We start from the raw sequence: 6,000 nt of genomic DNA on the forward strand, positions 1-6,000 counted from the left end.
CCACAGCTCAAGAAAGGTCTTTCTGTCTTCCAGTGGAGTGGGAGTAGAGGTAGCATTTGTAGACAAAGGAAGATGAGGGGACTGTGAGAAAGCCGTGAAAAGCAATTTCTAAACTAGACCAAAAAAAAAAAAAAATCTAAGCAGGGTCGCCTGGGTGGCTCAGTCAGTTAAGCGTCTGGCGGCTCAGGTCATGATCTCACAGTTTGTGGGTTCGAGCTCCGCATCAGGCTCTGTGCTGACGGCTAGCTCAGAGTCTGGAGCCTGCTTCGGATTCTGTGTCTCTCTCTCTCTGACCCTCCCCTGCTCGTGCTGTCTGTCTCTGTCTCTCAAAAATAAATAAAAAACATTAAAAAAAAATCTAAGCAATTTAGAGATTCTTTGTGGGTATAATGAATTCTGATATTTGCTTTACTCTAGGAATGAAAGGCTTATAAATTTTTAATTCTAAGGAGAAATGTTAAAGTATTAAGCAATGCCATGGGAAAATGTTTTTCATGGAAGGGTCAGTTAAACAAGATTTTTTGAAGTGAAGGTCATTCAAAATAAGTTCTGAAAATCTACCTCAACCGGGGTAGGGTGATGTGGCACTCAAGGATTCTACACTTGAAACTTATGGGTTATTTTATGTATGTTTGCTATAATTTAGGTGTGTCAAGGTAGCAAGATAAAGCTTTTTAATCTAACAGCTTATTAGCTTGATTTATAATCTCTAAAAATTTAAACATACAGTGTGTGGAATTCTTTGTGTTCATTTAAAAGACTAAGAAAATAATATATATTCACGATATGAATTAAGAAATCATTTTTCTAGTATCATAGAGCAAGTGTATGGAGAACCTGAGAATCAAATTTAGATTTGGCACAAAAATACAGACTTCTAAGGTTATCTTCCCAGCCCAGTCCTTTTCTGGGAACTGCCTCTCCACTCCCCCCAGATCTACAAGCTGTCACTTATCACCCTCTGGCTGCCATTTTGTACAAGCCTGAATCCATGTCCCTAACCATAGTGAATTGATCCAGGAGCAGACATCTGACTCAAGCTGGAACATTAAGACACCTTTCCCAGGAATTCAGGATTAGGCCTAGGATTCTAGCCTCAGTCTCACTGGCTTCTAGAAAGGAGAAGATGCTCACAGCAGAGGTCTTGGTGGCTGTGTTTTTCACTCTAGACTGGTGAATCAGAGGACACCATGCTGCTCTTAGATACTATTTGTAATTGAAGAGAAAATGAGTATACGTATGTCCTAGTTCGTGGTGTTAAAAAAATTTGGTTTTGGTTTTTGGTTTTTTTTTTTTTTTCTCAAACCATGTATTATTGAAACATTTATTGCAGTTTTGAATGCTTTGTGTTTCTTTGTGCATTCTATCATTCCAATATCATTCATGATATTAATATCATTTTGAACTGAGATGAAGAAAGGTTAAAAATAAAATGACAATAGTTACCTTTGGGATGGCCTTAACTGGGAGAGGGCGTAAAGTAGCGTTCTGAGGTACTGGAAATGTTCTACATATTGACACGGGGTGATTATATGTGTGCAAATTCATCAAGCAGTGCACCTTCGATCTATGTACTTATGAAGGTTATTTCATAATAAAAAAGGAAAATAAAAAGCTAGCAATTCTTGATTTAAAACAAACAAAACCTCTCAGTAAACAAGGAAATCTATACTTCCTTAATATTATTTGTATTACCTCTCTCTGAGATAGTGGTGAATTAGCAACAGTAATCCCTACCCTTGTTGAAGCCTTTCATTAGAAGCCATGAAAGAGAGAGGAGAAGAGAGGGAAAGTGTTATATACACAAAAAAGAAACAGACTTTGGAGCACATTCAAATTCCTTTATACAGGTGACTTTACTTTCTGCTTTCCTGTCCCTTACCACCACAGACACGTGCATTACAGTTACAGGAAGCTTGTATCAAACCAAAAGGTGTAAACTCTGCAGGCAAACAGTAACTCTGGAATCCACTCATCAACCATTCACCATTTAGGAATTTGATATTCATTTTACATGTAGAATACCTTAAATGCCCAGACATCTGCCTAGAAACTTCCCTTCCCCACTTTTTGTTCTTTTAATTACCTTAATTATTCCCCAAACTTGGTGTGCCCAAGAATTATTGCATAAGGTAGTACTCATAAAACCACACTTAATGGACCTTCTGGGCAATTTAAACCATTTTCAAGGGTATCTTTGACTCTAATTTTTGCTTTATTCACTGACTTTAATTCCTCATAGCCATACCCCTCACTATCCAACTCATTCACCCTGCGAAGATGCAAATTGACATTTGTAATGAAAACTCAGTAAACATACTTAGCATTGGAATCATATTAAGTGTTATTTAAACTCCAGCAATTTGCAAGGCACCTTGAATTTTATGGTACTTTACTTATTATCAGGAATGCCAGTTAATATCACATGGTAGCTAGACAGACAAGCAAATTGACAGATCCTTGCTTTCTGTCTCTCATTACTCCCCTTCACACGTCCTGTGTGTTCTAACCAAATTAAACTCCTCAGTCTTCTTCATCCCAGTACTTTCACAATCCCACACGGGGCCTTTCACCCAGGGTATTCTCCACCGTTGCCCCTCTCTCTTTGCACATCCCAATCCTACTCACCTATCCATATTCACCGCAAATATGACCCCTCTCAATATTTCTAGAATTTTTATTTTTACTTATTTTTTTAAAAGACTACTTTTTTTAAAGTTTATTTATTTTAAGAAAGAGAGAGAGAGAGAAAGAGGGGGGCAGAGAGAAAACAAGAGAGAGAGAAAGAATTCCAACCAGGCTCTGCCATACAGAGCTCGATCTCACAAACCATGAGCTCATGACTTGAGCCGAAATCAAGAGTTGGGCTGAGCCACCTAGGTGCCCCTAGAATTTTTATATTTAACATCTGCCTCCTCCAAATATGTACCTTATAATCTGATCTTTTTTTTGACACATCACTGTCAACATTTTATTACAGTAATTTAGTATGTGTCTTGTTACCACCTTCAATGCTTTTCAACCTTTTCCTTTTTGTGGCACAAATAGAAAATGATGATATTTATAAAGCAAAACTAAGAAAGTTGCTCTTAGCTTCTGCCACTGGCCCGACTGCACTGGGAGCCAGGGAAGTTAATGTCTACACACATCTAAAACACATTTAAGCACAAGAGGTGAGAAGTTGTCTCGTACCATCCCCTGTTCAGACATAGGCCCCCTGATTCCACATTTGAGTGAAATCATTTGGTATTTGTCTTTCTCAGTCCGATTTATTTCACTTAGCATAATACCTTCTAGGTCCAAAACAAATGAATAAACAAACAAAGCCAAAGCAGACCTACAGAAACAGAGAACAAACTGACATCTGCCAGAGGGAAGGGGACGGTGGAGGAATGGACAAAATGGGTGAAGAGAAATGGGAGCTACAGCTTCCAGTTATGGAATGAGTAAGTCACTGGGAGGGAATATAGTCAATGATACTGTAACAGTGTTGTGTGGTAACAGATGGTTGCTGCACTATGAGGAGCAAAGCATAATCTCTAGAGATGCTGACTCACTATGTTGTACACCTGAAACTAAGACAGCATTGTGTTTTGAGTAATATAACATTGTGTCAACTATATTTAAATTTAAAAATAAAAAACTTTTTAAATTTTTTTACTGTTTATTTATTTTTGAGAAAGAGAGAAAGACACAATGCGAGCAGGGGAGGGGTAGAGAGAGAGGGAGACATAGAATCCAAAGCAGGCTCCAGACTCTGAGCTGTCAGCAGCGCTCGAACCCACAGCCCACAGGATCATGACCTGAGATGAAGGCGGACACATAACCACCTGAGCCACCAGGTACCCCCAAAACAATATGTTTAAAGAATGTAACCTCCCCAAGGCTCCATGTTTGCTTATCTCTGTTTCTACCCATAGATTCTAGTTCAATGCCTTGTACCTAAAGTAAGTGAATAATTGAATAAATAAATGGCAATGCTATCTAAGTTTGCTTTTACAGGGTTCTGAGGGCTTCCAGTTGTGTGAAGAACTTGAAAGTGGTCACTCCCATCCTTAAAATATGAACAAAGTAGAACAAACATAAACATCAGTGACTTTTCTTGGACTCATCAGAGAACTGAGGTTGCAGGGCATCTGCCTACCAGAATCTGGAGAGAGACAGTAAATACAGATAATCACAGCCAACGTCAGCTTAGCTGGGACAGAAGCCTTGGAACATCTGAAGCTGGTAGGAATATCTAAATGATAACTTTAACAAAATGTTAGTAGTGATATGTGGACTTGGGTGACCCTGAGAAACTCCTGGGGTCTGCAGTCTTTGGGGAAACCCAATACTTTCATGGGTTTTGCCTCTAGGAACCTCACCAAGTTCTGATGGGGAAGAGCCAAGAAAAAAAAAATCCTCATGTTTCTGGCAGAGGAGAGGAAAATAAACCATTTTGAAATATACCCAGAGCCTTCTCCATAAGAAAGTCCTACGCTGCAGAGGAAAAGACTTAGCCAGAGACATATTTATTGTGGAGGGACGGAGGGAGTGATGGGGAGAAAAGGAATCAGAAGTTACCTAGCTCTGGGCCTCATAGCCTTCAAGCCTCTCTTGTGGGGAGGGTGTTAAGAAACACTTGTGAAAGTCATAGCCCACCAGAAGATGAAACTGAATCATAGGACTATAGGATGTTTCCCTGCGCCGTGCACTTTATCATCACCCTAACACGCCAATACAATAAGAGTAAATTATAGTGGAAAGAGCTGCAAGGTGCAGTCTCTATATAAGAAGAAGTTTTTAGAAAGATCTAAAGAACAAAAGTACTGGAAGAAATGGAAGCCTCTGATACCTACAGGTAGAGCAGACGTTAAACAGAGCTCATCAGTCCTAGCCAGATGGACACAAAGCCTCACACTAACCGCCTATTCACCTCAGTTCCTATTACCTGATACATCATGTTTGGCTTTCAACAAAAAATTACAAGGCCTATTAATAGGCAGGAAGAGAGAGACATAGTCCAAAGAGATAAAGCAAGGATCAGAACCAGACTCAGATATGACATAGATTTTGTGATTACCAGATAGGGAATTTAAAATAAGTATAATTTTTTTAAGTTTATGTATTTATTTTGAGAGAGAGAGAGAAAGCATGAGCAGGGGATGGGCAGAGAGAGAGAGAGAGAGAGAGAGAGAGAGAGAGAGAGAATCCCAAGCAGGCTCTGTGCTGTCAGCTTAACCTACTGAGTCACCAGGTGCCCCTAAAATAAGTATGATTATTATGGTGAGGGGTTTAATGGTAAAAGCTGACAACATGAAAGAACAGATGGATAATGTAGCCAGGGAGATGGAAACTCTAAGACAGAATAAAAAGAAAATGCCAGGAATAAAAAACAGTGTAATGAAGATGACAAATGCCCTTGATGGGCTTGTCAGTAGACTGGACACGGTCCCGAGGAAAGGATCAGTGAGTATGAAAATGTATCAGTAGAAACCTCCCAAACTGAAATGCAAAGGGAAAACAGAATGAAAAAAAAAAAAAGAACAGAATAAATTTGTGGGACAATTTCAAAAGATGTAACATATATGTAAGTGGAATACCACAAGGAAAGGAGAAAGAGAATAAAGCACAAGAAACATGTGAAGTAATAATGGATTTCCCCAAAATTAGTGACAGACACCAAACCACAGATGTGTAGTTTTGCTCAGAGAAAACTGAGCGAAACAAATGCTAAAAAAAGAAAGAAAGATAATGAGAAAATCTTAAAAGAAGCCAGAGAGAGAAAAAAGAAACACCATACCTGTAGAGAACTGTTCTGTGGAAAGGAGATAAATGCAAAATGACCTCGAAAGGCCGAAGGAGCCTAAAACAGAAGAAAGAGGCCAAGTCCAATTTTATGAGAAATGTTTTATTTAGGGGGCTTAGAACAGAAACCGGTCTTGAGTAGCCACCAGACAGGTAGATTTCAGTGACTCCACCTCCCTTAAAACCTCTTTTTATAGCCCTGGAGGCTGA

Source organism: Suricata suricatta, chromosome 13 (genome assembly GCF_006229205.1).
Source record: "Suricata suricatta isolate VVHF042 chromosome 13, meerkat_22Aug2017_6uvM2_HiC, whole genome shotgun sequence".
Lineage (NCBI taxonomy): Eukaryota > Metazoa > Chordata > Mammalia > Carnivora > Herpestidae > Suricata > Suricata suricatta.